At 42.6% G+C, this 17,511-nt stretch overlaps 1 long non-coding RNA gene across 1 annotated transcript; it reads right to left on the bottom strand.

The window, feature by feature from the left end:
- Positions 1–13,000: 13,000 nt before the first annotated feature.
- Positions 13,001–17,198, bottom strand: LOC136394474 (uncharacterized). The gene is made up of 2 exons (XR_010749196.1): positions 14,979–17,198; positions 13,001–14,612 (listed from the first exon to the last, which is right to left on the bottom strand). It is a non-coding gene; the product is annotated as an uncharacterized lncRNA (long non-coding RNA).
- Positions 17,199–17,511: the final 313 nt, after the last annotated feature.

Below are 17,511 nucleotides of genomic sequence, written 5' to 3'. Positions count from 1 at the left end.
ATTTCTTTTTTGTTTAAGCCAGTTAGTCTTGTGATTTTTGTAACATGAAACCAAAAGAGTCTGTAACAGATTGAATTTTCCAAAGATGACTTTGGATCAATATATTTATCCCATTGCACCTGCTCTTTTGCAGTGTGACTGTTGCTCCTCTAACTGAGGGGTGAGGTCTGTGTTCCTACCCCTTGAGTTTGGATGGGGCTCATGACTGCCCTACTCAGTGGAGTGTGCTATAGTGATTCTATGTGAAATCCGAGGCTAAGGTACAAAAAGTGATTCTCTCTCTCTCCTTGCCTTTGTAATTTGCCACTACGTTGTGAGGAAACATAAGCCACTTGGAAAGGCCACATGTAGGTATTCAAGCCAGCAATCCCTGCTAAGTCTCCGCTGACAGCCAGAATCAATCACTAGGGGTGAGTGCATGAGCCTTCACATGATTCCAGCCTCTAGTCTTCAAGTCTTCCAGCTGACATCTGAGACATCAAGGGAGCAGAAACAAGCATTCTGGTGGTGCCCAATCTGGTACCCTGATACACAAAAAGTTGTGAAAGACAATAAATGATTATCATTGGTTTAATGCAACTAGGTTTTGGGGTAACTTGTTTCACAGTGATAGATAAACTAATGTAGAGCCCTAATGAATAGAGTTGGAGTGCTATGTGAGAGTAGTTTAAGAAGAATAGTGGTATGGGAAATAAGATTATAGAGTGTGAGGAGAGAATTGGAGATGACATAAATGAAGGCAGCAAGTAAGCTTCTCTGGAAATTTTCCAAGAAGCATCTTTCTGGTATTAGGAAAAGGAAAAATAAGTATGACCCCGAAGCAAACATTAGCCTCCATGCTTCTGCTCATTATCAGAAGACTAAGATTATGAGTTTGATAGAATCCAGGAGGAGGAACATCAGCTAGTAGCTTTCATGAATTCCTCTGAATTCCAAAGGGCATTGAGAAGAAACCAAAGGTGAATGAGTGAAACCCTTAAGAAGAAGGCAGTTACAGTATCTGAGAAGCAGTTTCTGCTCACAGCCTCCTGTCTAGTGGACATTTGTTGCCTTTGGTAAGAATCAAGCTCTTTGGCCTGGCACTTAAGGGTCTCCTTGGCATTTGTTTCTCAACCTACCCTATACATACCTCACACTTCAGCAGAACTGCAGTGCTGAAGAACAGCACCAGCTATGTTTTCTAAACTCTTCTGTACTTTGACACCTTTGGGGAGGAAGCTCTGGGAGCCTGTGCCCATCCTCATCTCAGCCAAGGTCAAGAAGCCTCTCGGGCCTGACCAGGCGGTGGCGCAGTGGATAGAGCGTTGGACTGGGATGCAGAAGGATCCAGGTTTGAGACCCAAGGTCGCCAGCTTGAGTGCGGGCTCATCTGGTTTGAGCAAAAAAAAGCTCACCGGCTTGGACCAAGGTCGCTGGCTCCAGCAAGGGGTTTCTCAGTCTGCTGAAGGCCCACGGTCAAGGCACATATGAGAAAGCAATCAATGAACAACTAAGAAGTCGCAACGCGCAACAATAAACAATGATTGATGCTTCTCATCTCTCTCCGTTCCTGTCTGTCCCTTTCTATCTCTGCCTCTGTAAAAATAAATAAATAAATAAATAAAAATAAAAAAGTTCCCTTTAAAAAAAAAAAAAAAAGAAGCCTCCCGGAGAAAGGGAGCAATGATGTGTGGTCTTATGTGGTGGTGCAGTGGATAAAGCATCGACCTAGAACACTGAAGTTGCTGGTTTGAAACCCTGGGCTTGCTCGGTCAAGAAAGATACAGGAAGCAACTACTATGAGTTGATGCTTCCCACTTCTCTCTCCCTTTCTCTCTCTCTCTCCCTTCTCTCAAAAATCAATAAAGTAAAATCTTAAAAAAAATGATGTGTGGTCCTAGATCCTCCAGCCTTCTTCTTATATGATTTTTAAATTAAAGTATAACTCATATACAATAAAATGTATAGATCTTTTCTCATATTTTTAGCATGTGCATGTGTGTGTGTGTGTGTGTGTGTGTGTGTGAGAGAGAGAGAGAGAGAGAGAGAGAGAGAGAGAGACAAGAGATAGAGAAGAAAGAGAGATGAGAAGTATCAATTTATAGTTGTAGCACTTTAGCTGTTTATTGCTTCTCATACGTGCCTTGACAGTAATAGGGAGGCTCCAGCCAAGCCAGTGACCCTTTGCTCAAGCCAGCGACCTTGGGTTTCAATCCAGTGTCCTTTGGGCTCAAGCCACTGACTACGAGATCATTTTGATGACCCACACTGAAGTCCTATGTTCGAACTTGGGGTTTCGAACATAGGACTTCAGTGTCCCAGGTCGATCGATGCTCTATCCACTGTGCCACCACTAGTCAGGCTAAAATGCATAGATCTTAAGTGTATAGTTCTATAAATTTTGACAATTGTATTCACCTGGGTCACTATCAGTTGAATTATGCTTTAGAATATTTATTCACCCCCAAAAGTTCTGTCATTCCCTTGCCCCTTTTCAGTCAATCTCTGTGTACCCCTCCTCCCCAATTCTCAGAAACCTACTTTAATTGCTACACTCTAGTTTTGTTTCTCTCTGAACCTCATATAAGTGGAATCACATAGCATGCATTCTGTGTCATGCTTCTTTCACTCAATGTGTTTCTGAGATTCCTCTGTGTTTTTTGTGTGCATTAATTGTTCATTCCTTCTTATTGCTAATATTCCATTGTATGGCTATAATACATTGTTTAGCCATTTCCCTATTGATGGACACTGGAGTTGTTTGGAGTTTTAAACCATTATGAATAAAGCAATGAACATTCTTGAACATTACTAGTGGACATTTGTTTTTATTTCCTAGGAGTGGAATTGCTGGTCTTTGGATAACTGAGTGTTTAACTCAATAAAAAAATAGCTTGTTTATCTAAGTAGTTGTGCTATTTTATGCTCTCATCAGCACTGTATGAGTTCCAGTTGCTCTCTCTTTGCCACTATTTGGTATTGTTAATATTTAGGTATTGTCAGTGCATGTGAAATTGTATCTCGTTATGTCTTTAAAAAAATTTTTTTTTTACAGGGACAGAGAGAGAGAGTCAGATAGAGGGATAGATAGGGACAGACAGACAGGAACAGAAAGAGATGAGAAGCACCAATCATCAGTTTTTCGTTGCAACACCGTTGTTCATTGACTGCTCTCCCATATGGGCCATGACCGCGGGCCTTCAGCAGACTGAGTAACCCTCCATTCGAGCCAGTGACCTTGGGTCCATGCTAATGAGCTTTTTTGCTCAAGCCAGATGAGCCCGCACTCAAGCTGGCAACCCCAGGGTCTCGAACCTGGGTCCTTCCGCATCCCAGATCCAACGCTCTATCCACTGCATCACCGCCTGGTCAGGCTCGTTATGTCTTTAATATGCATTCCCTTGATTACTAAAGATATTGAGAACCTTTTCATGTGCTTATTCACATATCTTCTATGAAATGTATGTTCAGGTCTTTTGCTATTTTTAAACTGATTTGTACCTGTAGCACTTTTTGCCAAGGTTACAGACATGAAATTCAAGAGCCCACCTAGAATTCACTTGGCCCTGGCACACAGGTTCAAGGCACAAAGAAAGACCAGGTGTCTATAATCAAAGGGTCTGAATCTACTTAGGAGTTAAGCTATGCAGAATCATGCAAGTGTTGTAAGTTGTGTCTTTTTTTTTTTTTTTTTTTTTTACAGAGACAGAGTCAGAGAGGAATAGACAGGGACAGACAGACAGGAATGGAGAGAGATGAGAAGCATCAATCAGTTTTTCGTTGTGACACCTTAGTTGTTCATTGATTGCTTTCTCATATGTGCCTTGACCATGGGCCTTCAGCAGACTGAGTAACCCCTTGCTCGAGCCAGCGACCTTGGGTCCAAGCTGGTGAGCTTTTGCTCAAACCAGATGAGCCCGCGCTCAAGCTGGCGACCTCAGGGTCTCAAACCTGGGTCCTCTGCATCCCAGTCTGACGCTCTATCCACTGCGCCACTGCCTGGTCAGGCATAAGTTGTGTCTTTTGACATTGGGCATAACACACTGCACCTGCACAAGGAGCAGAACTTCTGAACATTATAGTATAGTAGTGGTTCTCAGCCTTGGATACAAATTAGAATCACCTGGGGAGTTCTCTTCCCCAGAGATTTGGCTAACTGTTGGAGGAATGGCAGAGGCATTTGGAGTTGTAAAAGTTTCCAGGTGATTTCAATATATAGTCACGATTGAGAGTCACTTTTCAAAAAGGAAAGACCTTCACTCATTGCTGAGCATCTGCTATGCTATTTTGCTAAACTGTCAAGCTAATTTAAACAATATTAGGTGTCTTTTATTTTGTGACAGAGACAGAGAGAGTCTGAGAGGGACAGATAGGGACAGACAGGAGAGAGAGAGATAAGCATCAATTCTTTGTTGCGGCACCTTAGTTGTTCATTGCTTTCTCATATGTGCCTTGACTGGGGGGCTACAACAGACTGAGTGACCCCTTGCTCAAGCCAGCAACCTTGGGCTCAAGCTGGTGAGCTTTTGCTCAAACCAGATGAGCCTGCGCCCAAGCTGGCGACCTCGGGGTCTCGAACCTGAGTCCTCAGCATCCCAGTCCGACGCTCTATCCACTGTGCTACCTCCTGGTCAGGCAGGTGTCTTTTTCACATAAGTTGTTTGGAGAAGCTGGAAATTTTCATTTATCAATACCAAGTATCAAACTGCAGAGTTCATGAACCATGATCAATTACTTTTCTTTCCTGGTTTCAAAATTTTCTCAAGACCTCATTTCATCTATAAAAATCATGTTTGAAATAAAGTGAGACTTTAGACCTCATAATTCTAGGCACTGTCACCCAGGCAGTTAAAATGAGATGTAACAGTCATCTTTATTTCTTGTCTTATGCTGGTGTGGGGATATTACATGCATTTATAACTTACTTCCATCCCCCAACAAACCAGATTTCAAATTCGGAAATAGTTGTGCAGAAGTTTTTCTTTTCTTTTTTAAAAAAAAATTTTAAAAGGCATTTTATTCTTTTTTTGTGTGACAGAAACAGAGAAAGGGACAGAGAGAGGGACAGATAGGGACAGACAGGTAGGAAAGGGGAGAGATGAGAAGCATCAATTCTTTTTTTTTTTTCTTCTTTCTTTTTTTTTCCTGAAGTTGGAAACGGGGAGGCAGTCAGACAGACTCTCACATGCGCCCGACTGGGATCCACCCGGCATGCCCACCAGGGGGCGATGCTCTGCCCATCTGGGCATCGTTCTGTTGCATCCAGAGCCATTCTAGCACCTGAGGCAGAGGCCACAGAGCCATCCTCAGCGCCCGGGCAAACTTTGCTCCAATGGAGCCTTGGCTGCGGGAGGGGAAGAGAGAGACAGAGAAGAAGGAGAGGGGGAGGGGTGGAGAAGCAGATGGGTGCTTCTCCTGTGTGCCCTGGCCGGGAATCGAACCCGGGACTCCTGCACGCCAGGCCAACGCTCTACCACTGAGCTAACCGGCCAGGGCGAGAAGCATCAATTCTTCGTTGCGGCTCCTTAGTCTTTTTAAGTTGTTCTATTGCTTTCTCATATGTGCCCTGACCAGGGGTGGAGGGGCTGAAGCAAAGCGAGTGACCCCTTGCTCAAGCCAGCGACCTTGGGCTCAAGTCAGCGACCTCGCACTCAAGCTGGTGAGCCCATGCTCAGGCTGGATGAGCCCATGCTCAAGCCAGTAACCTCGGGGTTTCAAACCTGGACCCTCTGCATCCCAGTTTGATGCTCTATCCACTGCACCACTGGCTGGTCAGTTCTGTGCAGAACTTTTGATTTAGAGCAAGGGTCAGCAAACTTTGGCCAATAGGCTAAATAAATCCTTCCCATGGGCTAAATCCAGTCTACCGCCTAATTTTGTAAAGCCTGTGAGCTAACAATGGTATTTACATTTTTAAATGGTTGGGAAAATGTCAAATGAGAATAATAAGACTTATATGAAAATCAAATTTCAAGGTCAATAAAGTTTTATTGAAACATGATAATTAATTTACATATTGTTTATGGCTGCTTCTGCACTTCAGTGGCAGAAGTGAGTGGTGTCAACAGAAACTGTATAACCTGCAAAGCCTAAAATCCTACAGATTAAAAGAGACTTAAGGAACATAGCAACCAATTGCAAAATATAGATTTTATTTGATTCCTGATTTGAACAAACTGGAAAAGAATGAGATAATTGAGAAAATGTGCACTTTGGGTATTTGATTATATTAAAGAAGTTTTATTAAGTTTTTACATGTGAGGATGGCATTGTGGTTATTATTATTATTATTTTTTACAGGGACAGAGAGAGAGTCAGATAGAGGGATAGATAGGGACAGACAGACAGGAATGGAGAGAGATGAGTAGCATCAATCATTAGTTTATCGTTGCGACACCATAGTTGTTCATTGATTGCTTTCTCATATGTGCCATGACCGCGGGCCTTCAGCAGACTGAGTAACCCCCCGCTCAAGCCAGTGACCTTGGGTCCAAGCTGGTGAGCTTTTTGCTCAAGTCAGATGAGCCCGTGCTCAAGCTGGCAACCCCGGGGTCCTTCCACATCCTTGTCCGACGCTCTATCCACTGTGTCACTGCCTGGTCAGGCTGTGGTTATGTTTTTATAATAGTTCTTATTTTTTAGTCATGCATTGTAAAATATTCATATGAAAAGATAAAATATCAAGGGCTTTCTTCCAAATAATATGGGCAGGAGGGTAGTAGGCAGGGGTATAGATGAAACCAGACTGTCCATTAGTTAAATGTTGTGATGATTTACAGTTCATTACACTATTTTGTTCACTGTTGTATGTTTCAGGTCTTCCAATATAAAAAGGTCCTGTTCTGTTTTTTTAAAATGCTTTTTAGCTCTGGCTGGTTGGCTCAGCGGTAGAGCATCAGCATGGCCTGTGGAAGTCCTGAGTTCGATTCCCAGCCAGGGCACACAAGAGAAGCGTCTATCTGCTTCTCCACCCTTCCCCCTCTCCTTTCTCTTGGTCTCCCTCTTCCCCTTTGCAGCCAAGGCTCCAGTGGAGCAAAGTTGGACTGGGTGCTAAGGATGGTTCCATAGCCTCTGCGTCAGGTGCTAGAATGGCTCTGGTTGTAAAGGAGCAACGCCCCAGATGGGCAGAGCATTGCCCCCTGGTGGGCATGCTGGGTGGATCCCAGTTGGGCACATGCGGGAGTCTGTCTCTCTGCCTCCCGGCTTCTCACTTCAGAAAAGTACAAAAAAAAAGTCTTTATAAAAGAGTAACAATAATGTGTATTTGAAAGAAGTCACAGTTATTTGTCCAATAATATATTTAGGATCCTTATAAAAAGCATGACAAAATTTGTGCAGGTGAGTAAAACATTGAAAGTATTTTTTATGACTGAGATTTTGCCTGCATGACATTTTCCAGTGTTTTATTATGTAGTAGTGCTTTCCTTGTTATAGTCTCCCATCTTGGAATAGACTACTCCACATATTCATACTTACATGTTCATTGGGTTGTGAATATGCCTTTCTAGAGATAATTGTTATCATCACTACATGACAGAGAAAGTGAGTGGGGGGAAGGAAGGAAGATATTCCTGGTAGGCAGTAGCAAGCCATGATTGCAAGCAAGATAAAAACTGCAAGAAATGCTACAGGCAGGATTCACTCTGAGGTTTCCTGGTTCAGAGAGTTAGTCCTGGGGTTATTCATCCTGTATATCTCTGTAATTTTTTTTTTTTTTTTTTTTTACAGAGACAGAGAGAGAGTCAGAGAGAGGGATAGACAGGGACAGACAGACAGGAATAAAGAGAGATGAGAAGCATCAATCATTAGTTTTTCATTGTGCATTGCAACACCTTAGTTGTTCATTGATTGCTTTCTCATATGTGCCTTGACCGCGGGCCTTCAGCAGACCAGGTAGCCCCTTGTTGGAGCCAGCGATCTTGGGTTCAAGTTGGTGGGCTTTTGCTCAAACCAGATGAGCCTGTGCTCAAGCTGGTGACCTCGGGGTCTCGAACCTGGGTCCTCTGAATCCCAGTCCGACGTTCTTTCCACTGCGCCACCGCCTGGTCAGGCTCTCTGTAATTTTTTTTAAGAACTGAGGGCATCTCTTTGTTATAGATGCCACTTCTCTCTGCAGGAGAAAGCCACTATAGAGCAGGAAAATCTTAAGGGTTCCCTTTCAGGCTATCATGATCCTAAATGGTACTGGTAATTTGCAAAGGACTCAGAGATATTTAGTTTTCAATGCTTTTGATGTGGCTGTGGCTTGTCTCCAGTCTCCGGATAGGCTTGTAATGAGATGTGTGTATCCACATGGGTGGTCTGGTACAAAGTACATCCATGGGAGTGAGTGGCCAAAAGAATTTCATAAGGTTGAACAAATAGGCTTGGTTGGACTTTATCCTGAATTCCATTTTTTGTACTCAGTTCTCCCAACTGGAATGGGTGTGTTGACATGGAGTCCAATCTTGGCCTGGGAACCGGCTGAGGCTCATGGTCTTTTAAATTACAGTTTGCATGTACATTGTGATAACTGAAAATGGCTCATCTATTTAAAGCTGTCTTTTTCCAAAATGTACTCAGTTCTTGCTTTGTAGTCTATTTGTCAGAGTTTTGAGGGTGATACACACATAGTTACATGGTTAAAATTTGATGTTTAAGTTTTTATATACATGTTGAAAATCTTGTGCTATAAAATGAAAACCTTGCTCTGAATCTAAATTAAGAAAACTTTCCCAGGGAGGAATTATAATCTTTGCAATCAAAGCTAATAGTATTTGCTTTTCTGCATGGGAATGCCTTGAGCCATTCAGGTGATACTTATTTCTTTTTATTTATTTATTTATTTATTATTTTTATTTATTTATTCATTTTTAGAGAGGAGAGGGAGAGACAGGAGAGATAGAGAGAGAGAGAAGGGGGGGAGGAGCTGGAAGCATCAACTCCCATATGTGCCTTGACCAGGCAAGCCCAGGGTTTCGAACCGGCGACCTCAGCATTTCCTTGTAGACGCTTTATCCACTGCGCCACCACAGGTCAGGCTGATAATTATTTTTTGCTGCCTAAAAATATGACCCCAAAACTCAGTGGCTTAACACAACAATATCTTTTTTTTTTAAGAGACATAGAGCAGAGACAGAGAGAGTCAGAGAGAGGGATAGATAGACAGGAATGGAGAGAGATGAAAAGCATCATCCATTTTCATTGTGACACCTTAATTGTTCATTGATTTCCCATATGTGCCTTGACCAGGGGGCTACAGCAGACCAAGTGACCCCTTGCTCGAGCCAGCGACCTTGGGTCCAAGCTGGTGAGCTTTGCTCAAACCAGATAAGCCCGTGCTCAAGCTGGCGACCTCGGGGTCTTGAACCTGGGTCCTTCTGCATCCCAGTCCGACGCTCTATTCGCTGCGCCACCGCCTGGTCAGGCCACAACAATATCTTATTCTCATGAATCTGTGGGTTAGGAAGCCCAGGCTGGACTGGGTGGAGCTTTTGTTCCACATGACAGTGGCTGGGTCAGTCGGTGCACTCAGCTGCAGCTGGGCAGCTGAAGGTGCCTTGGTGCTCTCCCATATTGTCTTTTTCTCCACAGGGTACCTTAGGCTTCCTCACAACATGGTGATCTCAGGTTAGTCTCATTGTTACACGGTGACTGGCTTGTAAGAGGGCATCAAGCCAGTTCTGTTCAAGGCTAGGCCTCATACTGACCCAGGGACACTTTTGCCATATTCTTCCTGCCAAAATGAGTCCCAAGTCTAGCCCAAATTCAAAGGGTGGAGAAGTAGATTTTATGTCTTGGTAGAGGAACGGCATGTGTGTACAGGGATGAAAGGAATCGACAAAAACCATGTTTGGTGACCCTCTACTACAGTCAGTCCTCTCGCCATCACAATTCACAGCTCTCCACATACAAAATATGCTCGTTCAAAAGTCTCATTCTATTAAGGCTCTGGTTTGAGGTCTAGGAGCTTATCATCTAAATCAGGTCTAGCTCTGAAGGAGGCACCTCAGGTACAGATCTTCAGATGCAGAGGGCCGTGAATAACAAGTTATCTTTCCTCCACACATTTAATGTGCAAGGTTGAGGCAGGAGTAAGAGAACTACATTAGACACTATCCTTTACAGAGCCAGGGAACAGCACATAGCAGTTACTGGTTCATGACGATCCTAAAATCCAGCTGGGCACATGTCTCTAGTTTCCCTTTGAATATATATAATACACACATATCTATACTTTGAATATATATAATACACACACATCTATACTTATATTTAGAGACATGTAGATGTATGTATGTATATATATAGAGACAGGCAGACAGATAGAGACAGAAAGAGATTATGAAGAATTGGCTCATGCAATTATGCTGGCCAAGAAGTCCCACTATCTGCCATCTGCAAACTGGAGACCCAGGAAAGCCAGTGGTGTAATTCAGAGTCCCCACACCTGAGAATCACGGGAGCAGGGGAGCGGATGGTGTAAATCCTAGCCCAGGGGCAGAAGATGAGAGGAGGTATCCCAGCTGCTCAAGCAGTATGGCAGGAAAAAGGATAAATCCTCCCACCCTTAGTCTTTTGTTCTGTTCAGGCCTCAATGGATTGCAATATGCCCACCTACATTGGGGGGGGGGGGACAATCTACTCTGAGTCCTCCAATTCAAATGCTAATCTCATTCAGATATACCCAGAAATAAAATTTAATTTTTGCATTCTGTGGCTAGTCAAGTTGACACAAAATTAACCATTACACATGGTATAGAAGTTCCATATGTATACCTAAATCTAATATAATATTGTATGTCAACTGTAATTGAAAAATTTTTTTAAATAAAATAAATTCAAGGAACTAAAAAGGAAAATGACGTGGTTGTTTCTGGCTTTTGACTATTATGAATAAAGATACTGTGACTTTATGAACATATTACTGTGTGAAAAATATATTGTCACTTCTCTGGAATCAATGCCCAAGGGTGACTGCTAGTCACGTTAAGTCCATTTTGGGTTTTAAAGAAACTGCCCAACTATTTCTCAGAGCAGCTGTACCATTTTACATTCTCACCAGCAATGTATGAGTGATCCAGTTTCTCTGCATCTTCACCAGCACTAGGTGTTATCACTTTATTTTTCAGGCATTCTTAATATTTTTGGCAATTAAAATTACCCCATAAATTTCCAAAATGTTCCCTAAGTGGTAGCACTGTTTCCTCTGAGAATAGCTAGATCACTGGTTCTCAAACTAGACTGCATATTGGAATTCCTGGGGAACCCATGCCTGGTTCTTCCCTCACAGGGTCTAGGGCCTTGGTTGGCAAACTGCAGCTTGCGAGCCACATGCGGCTCTTAGACCCCTTGAGTGTGGCTCTTCCACAAAATACCACGTGTGGGCGCTACCTCGATAAGGAATGTACCTACCTATACAGTTTAAGTTTTAAAAATTTGGCTCTCAAAAGAAATTTCAATAGTTGCACTGTTGATATTTGGCTCTGTTGACTAATGAGTTTGCCGACCACTGGCTAGGATATGAGATGACCATCAGGAATTTTTAGGGTTGCCAAAGTGATTTCAGCCTACAAACAAATTCATGAAACACTGATGCCATTCTCATGACTCAATCATTTAGTCCTAAAGTTTCAAGATCCTGTGAATGAGATAAATTTAAGGGTTGAGATAATTATCTCTTGAGTAATATAAAATTTAAAAGCCAAAGTTGCATTATTTTCCCAGCAGAATGTCAGTGGAGCTTAAAGGAGGAAGTAAAAGTAACTATGGAACAACAAGCCATGTTTTGAGAAACTTTTAAAATAGACATATAAAGGACTAAAACCCAATCCAAATTATGTAAATACAAACCACAGATGCCTGGGACACATTTCAATTCCTAGAATTATGGCATAGTGGTAGAACAGAGAACAGATTCTAGAGTTTGAAGTCCTGGTTTAGAGTTCTGGTTTTTCCACTTAAAAGTTATGGGATCTTCTTGGATGAGTCATTTGGCTTCTAAAAACTTTAGTTTTCTCATTCCTGATATCTGTGACAGGGGTTATGTTAGTAGCTTTTTGCAAAGATTAAATATGTTGATATGGGTTGTATTTTAATCCTAACACACTGTAATTATGATTTAATAATTAGAAATAATAGAAATATTTTCTATCTGGGCAGCATCCAACTCACTCCAACCAATATATATTTTTTTTTTCCATTTTTTTCTGAAGCTGGAAACAGGGAGAGACAGTCAGACAGACTCCCGCATGCGCCCGACTGGGATCCACCCGGCACGCCCACCATGGGGCGAAGCTCTGCCCACCAGGGGGCGATGCTCTGCCCATCCTGGGCGTCGCCATGTTGCGACCAGAGCCACTCTAGCGCCTGGGGCAGAGGCCACAGAGCCAACCCCAGCGCCCGGGCCATGTTTGCTCCAATGGAGCCTTGGCTGCGGGAGGGGAAGAGAGAGACAGAGAGGAAAGCGCGGTGGAGGGGTGGAGAAGCAAATGGGCGCTTCTCCTGTGTGCCTTGGCCGGGAATCGAACCTGGGTCCTCCGCACGCTAGGCCGACGCTCTACCGCTGAGCCAACCGGCCAGGGCCACTCCAACCAATATTTAATGAGCTTCTCTTATGTAATATTTGTTATATGTTATCAATTTTATTTTTATAATTTCTCAGTTTTTTTATATGTTTACAGTGGAAGTTTCAAACACACAAGTAGAAAGAACAGTGTAATCTGATACTTCTCAAGCTTTAGTGTTCCTGTGATTCACCTGGGGACCTTGTTAAACTGCAGATTCTGACTCAGTAGGTCTGGGGTGGGGTCTGAGACTCTGAATTTCTAAAAAAGTTTCACTGTGAAACTCATGATGCTGGTTTCCTGACAAAAACTACCATATACAAGAGATGGTGAAAGTAGGCTTACAGTTGTGAGTACATGAAACACAGAGCTTATTCTTGTATTATTATTTATTATATTATTTTCCATATGAACTCTAAACCTAGTTCTGCCCACCCCTGTACTTGTGTGGCTATAACAAGATACCACAGTCTGAGTGGCTTAAGCAACACATTTATTTCATTTATTTCTCATAGTTCTGGAGGCTTGGAAGCCTGAGATCAGGGTGCCAAACATGGCCAAGTTTTGTTGAAAGCCTTCTTCCTGGTTTGCAGATGGCCATCTTATTCTCACATGGCAGAGAGAAGAAGCTCTGGTGTCTCTTCCTGTTCTAATACAGTCACTAATCCCATCATGGGGCGCCCTGCTATGATCATCTAAACTTAACCATCTCCCTGAGGTCCCACCCCCTAATACCATCACACTGGGCTTCAGGGTTTTAACATACGAGTGTTGGGGCGACACAAACATACATTCCATAACACAATTGCATAATGACTTTCCAAGTATTATTACTCAACTGCAACCATTATTAATTCATGGCCAATTTTGTTTCCACCTTTACTTATCTATCTTCCCTTTCCTTTATCCTCTCTCTTCCAGGATTATTCTGAAGTAAATCTCAAACATTTTATCATTATACCTATATTTCAATATGTATCTCTTTTAATTTTTTTTTTTTTTTTTTTACAGGGACAGAGAGAGGGACAGACAGACAAGAACGAAGAGAGATGAGAAGCATTAATCATCAGTTTTTCCTTGTGACACCTTAGTTGTTCATTGACTGCCTTCTCATATGTGTCTTGACTGCGGGCCTTTAGCAGACTGAGTAACCCCTTGCTCAAGCCAGTGACCTTGGATCCACGCTGGTGAGCTTTGCTCAAACCAGATGAGCCTGCGCTCAAACTGGTGACCTTGGGGTCTCGAACCTGGGTCCTTCCACATCCCAGTCCGATGCTCTATCCACTGTGCAACCGCCTGGTCAGGCAATATGTATCTCTTTTAAAAGAAAATTAAAGTACTTTCTTTGAAAAACTGTAACCATAGTCCTGGCTGGATAGCTTGGTTGGTTAGAGAGTTGTTCTATGTGCAAAAGTTGTTGGTTCAATCCCTGGTCAGGGCACATAAAGGGACAGATCGATGTTTCCGTCTGTCTCTCTCTTTCTCCCTCCCTCTCTCTAAAATCAATAAAATTTGAAAAATAAAAAGTATAACTGCAAGACCAATGTTACACCCCAAATGTAACAATGCTTCCTTAATATCATTCAATACTTACCGTGTTTCCCCATGTATAAGACGCACCTTAATTTTGGGGCCCAATATTTGAAAAAAAATGTATTACATAAAGTTATTGAACTCACGTGTACTCATCATAAAATTCATACAACTCATCACTGTCAAAACTCCCATCCATTAGCTTGTCCTCATCTGTGTCTGATGACAAATCATTGTCTTTAACAATGAGTGCAAAAACAAGCATGAAAAAGCGGGAAATGCAAGTAAAAAAACCTACAACCACTGTATAAGAAGCACCCAGTTTTTAGACCCCAAATTTTTCCCAAAAAGTGTGTCTTATATATGGGGAAATACGGTAGTCTACATTTACTTTTTTTTTTTACATTTACTTTTCCATCAATGCTTTTTTAATGTGATATGTTAATCTTTCAGCTTTTTTCTTCTCTCTCTCTCTCTCTCTCTCTCTCTCTCGTTATCTCTCTCCCTCCCCTCCTTTCTTTCTCTTTGGAAAAAGAAGAAACTAAGGTGTTTGTCCTGTTGAGATTTCTTTTTTTTTTTTTAACTTTAATTTTTTTTTTTTTTTACAGAGACAGAGAGAGAGTCAGAGAGAGGGATAGACAGGAACAGAGAGATGAGAAGCATCAATCACTAGTTTCTCATTGCTCATTGCGACACCTTAGTTGTTCATTGATTGCTTTCTCATATGTGCCTTGACCATGGGCCTTCACCAGACTGAGTAACTCCTTGCTGGAGCCAGCGACCTTGGGTCCAAGCTGGAGAGCTTTTGCTCAAACCAGATGAGCCCGCACTCAAGCTGGCAAGCTCGGGGTCTCGAACCTGGGTTCTTCCGCATCCCAGTCCGACGCTCTATCCACTGCGCCACCGCCTGGTCAGGCTGGCCTGTTGAGATTTCTATACTCTGGTTTTGCTCCTCACATCCTCCTGAGGTAGTTTAACATGTCTCTTTCTTTCCTGTGTTTCCTATAAACTGGTAGTTGGATCCAGAGCCTTAATTGGATTCAGGTTTGATTTTTTGGCAAGGCTACTTCGAAGGTGCTGCTGGGCGCTTCAGCAGGAGGTCTGGTTGTCTTCCTGGTCCATAAACTTGTTGAAGAAGTCCCCTCCAATAATGGAACCCATGCTTGGGATATGCTGCCATCAGGTGGTGACAGTACATATAGCCACACGTTCCAAGAGAAACACTTTTCATTTGAGATCCCACAAAGTTGGACTAGTTTTCCTCATTGAGCCTAGATTAAATCACCATGATTCCTAGACACCAAAGCTTTTAAAATAAACCAATAGCACATAATAATAGCTATAATTCCTGGAGCCCAAGAACCTTATATCCATCATCTCATTTAATTCTCAAAACACTCAGGAATATATAATCATGGTGTTCATGGTAAAAGAGTGGTGAGGCTGGGGTGTGATGTCTGCACTCATTCTCTAAACATTTCTGTGCCTCGCGATCTTCCCTTTTCATCTACGTGAGAGTCACCTGTACTTGTCCTCTCCCTCCCCTAGCTTACAGCTGAGGTGATGTTTTTCCTGCTCCCCTCCATTCTCCTGTCCATTCTCCTCACATCCCTCCTCTGGGAAACTGGCTTCTGTGGATTTTATTTCCAGGCTGCCTTATGTACTGGCTCCCAACAGAATTTAGCCAATTTATTCTTCATGCTTCTTCCCTACTTTGCTGCATTTCTGAGTGCTACTTCCCTTAACTACAACTTCTCTTCCAGATGACCCTTTCAGTGGCCCTTCACCCAACTTCAGTTAATACAATTTTCTCCTCTTGCTCCTCATGCCTAAGGGTTTTAACACTTCTCACTATTCTATTCCCTGGCAGTCTCAACTTCCTCTTTAGTTTCCGACTCCATCTACCTCAGTGAAGAGTATCTTCATTAAGATGTCTCTTACAAAATGCCGGCTGAGGGGTTCCTGTGGGGTTCTCTCAGATTCTTCACTCATTTCCTCAGCTTGCACTTTCTCCTCAGTCCACTGCAGTGGGGCAAGTTCCCTAGCACTTCGCTGGGAGTTTATCACAGTCTCCACCTTTTTTAGACAATAGTTAATTCTCAAGTCTCATCTTACTTTTAATTTACCAGTAGCTTATGATGCAGTCCTTGAAGCACTTCCTCTCCAGGCTTCTCAGTTACTTTGTGGCTGTCCTTGTACCTCCTTAGCCACTCCTTCTCTTCCTGACCACATCATTGTGGCATGTCCTGGTGCACAACTCACAAACCTCTTCTACATCTCTACTCTGTTCCCAATTGTCTCATCTAATCCTGGAGATTAAATGCCACTTCTACACAGGTGTCTCCGCTGTCTGTCTCTAGTCTCAACCTATCTCCAGGATTCCAGAGTCACATATCTAGTCGCCTACTTGTCATTGCAAAATGAGTAAGTCTCAAATAGAATTCTTGAATCCAGACTTCTGCCCACCTCCACTTCTATATACAACCATCTCAGTTGATGGCATCACCATTCACCCAGTGGCTTAGCTCAAAAACCTTGCTGTTGGCCCTGGCTGGTTAGTTCAGTTGGCTGGAGTGTTATTCTAATATGCCAAGGTTATGGGTTTGATCCTTGGTCAGGGCACATATAAGAATCAACCAATGAATATATAAATAAGTGGAAAAACAAACCAATGCTTCTCTCTCCCTCTCAAGTCAATAAAAAATGTTAAAAAAAAACAACTGTGGCATTATCCTCTTCTCTTTTCTTCAATTCCCCCCTCCTCAAGAGCCAATCCATCAGCAAATCTTATAGGTTCTTCCTTCAAAATACATCCAGCATCCCAACAATTCTTCATCATCCACTATCGTCAACTAAATCCAAGCCACCATCAGCCACTTGAACAGCAATAGCTTTCTCGACTGGTCTGGTTAAACCTTTCCCTTTTCTAGTCAGTTCTCCACATAGCTGCCTTATAGTCTTTAATAAATGTAAATCAGGCCCTGGCTGTGTGAGTCAGTTGGATGGAGCATCATCTTGACATGCCAGGGCTGCAGGTTTGATTCCTGGTCAGGGCATATACAAGAATCAACCAATGAATACATGAGTGGGTGGAGCAACAAATCAACATCTCTCTTTCCCTTCCTCTCATTCTAAAATCAATTTAAATTCTAAGGCTCTCCACTAAGCAAACTTATACCAAATGTTTACTGTGTGTAGAGACCAAGATGGAAGTGGTACTACTCACTCATCAACCCACCCAACAAATACTTACTGCATAGCAGCAAGTCCCTGCTCCCATAAAGCTTCTAGTGGGCAAGACAACCAACATGTAAACAAATAAGTGATTTCATTGCAGACCATGACACTTAATAAAAAAAAACTAAGCACAGACAGGGGATAGAAAGTGAGGTGGGGAGAGAGTTGCTACTTAAAGTAAGGTACTCTGGAAAGGCATCTCTGAGGAGGTAACAAG

Source organism: Saccopteryx leptura, chromosome 2, assembly GCF_036850995.1.
Source record: "Saccopteryx leptura isolate mSacLep1 chromosome 2, mSacLep1_pri_phased_curated, whole genome shotgun sequence".
NCBI classification, from domain to species: domain Eukaryota; kingdom Metazoa; phylum Chordata; class Mammalia; order Chiroptera; family Emballonuridae; genus Saccopteryx; species Saccopteryx leptura.
Note: the sequence above shows the minus strand (reverse complement) of the source record. Positions and strands in the feature narration are given on the sequence as shown.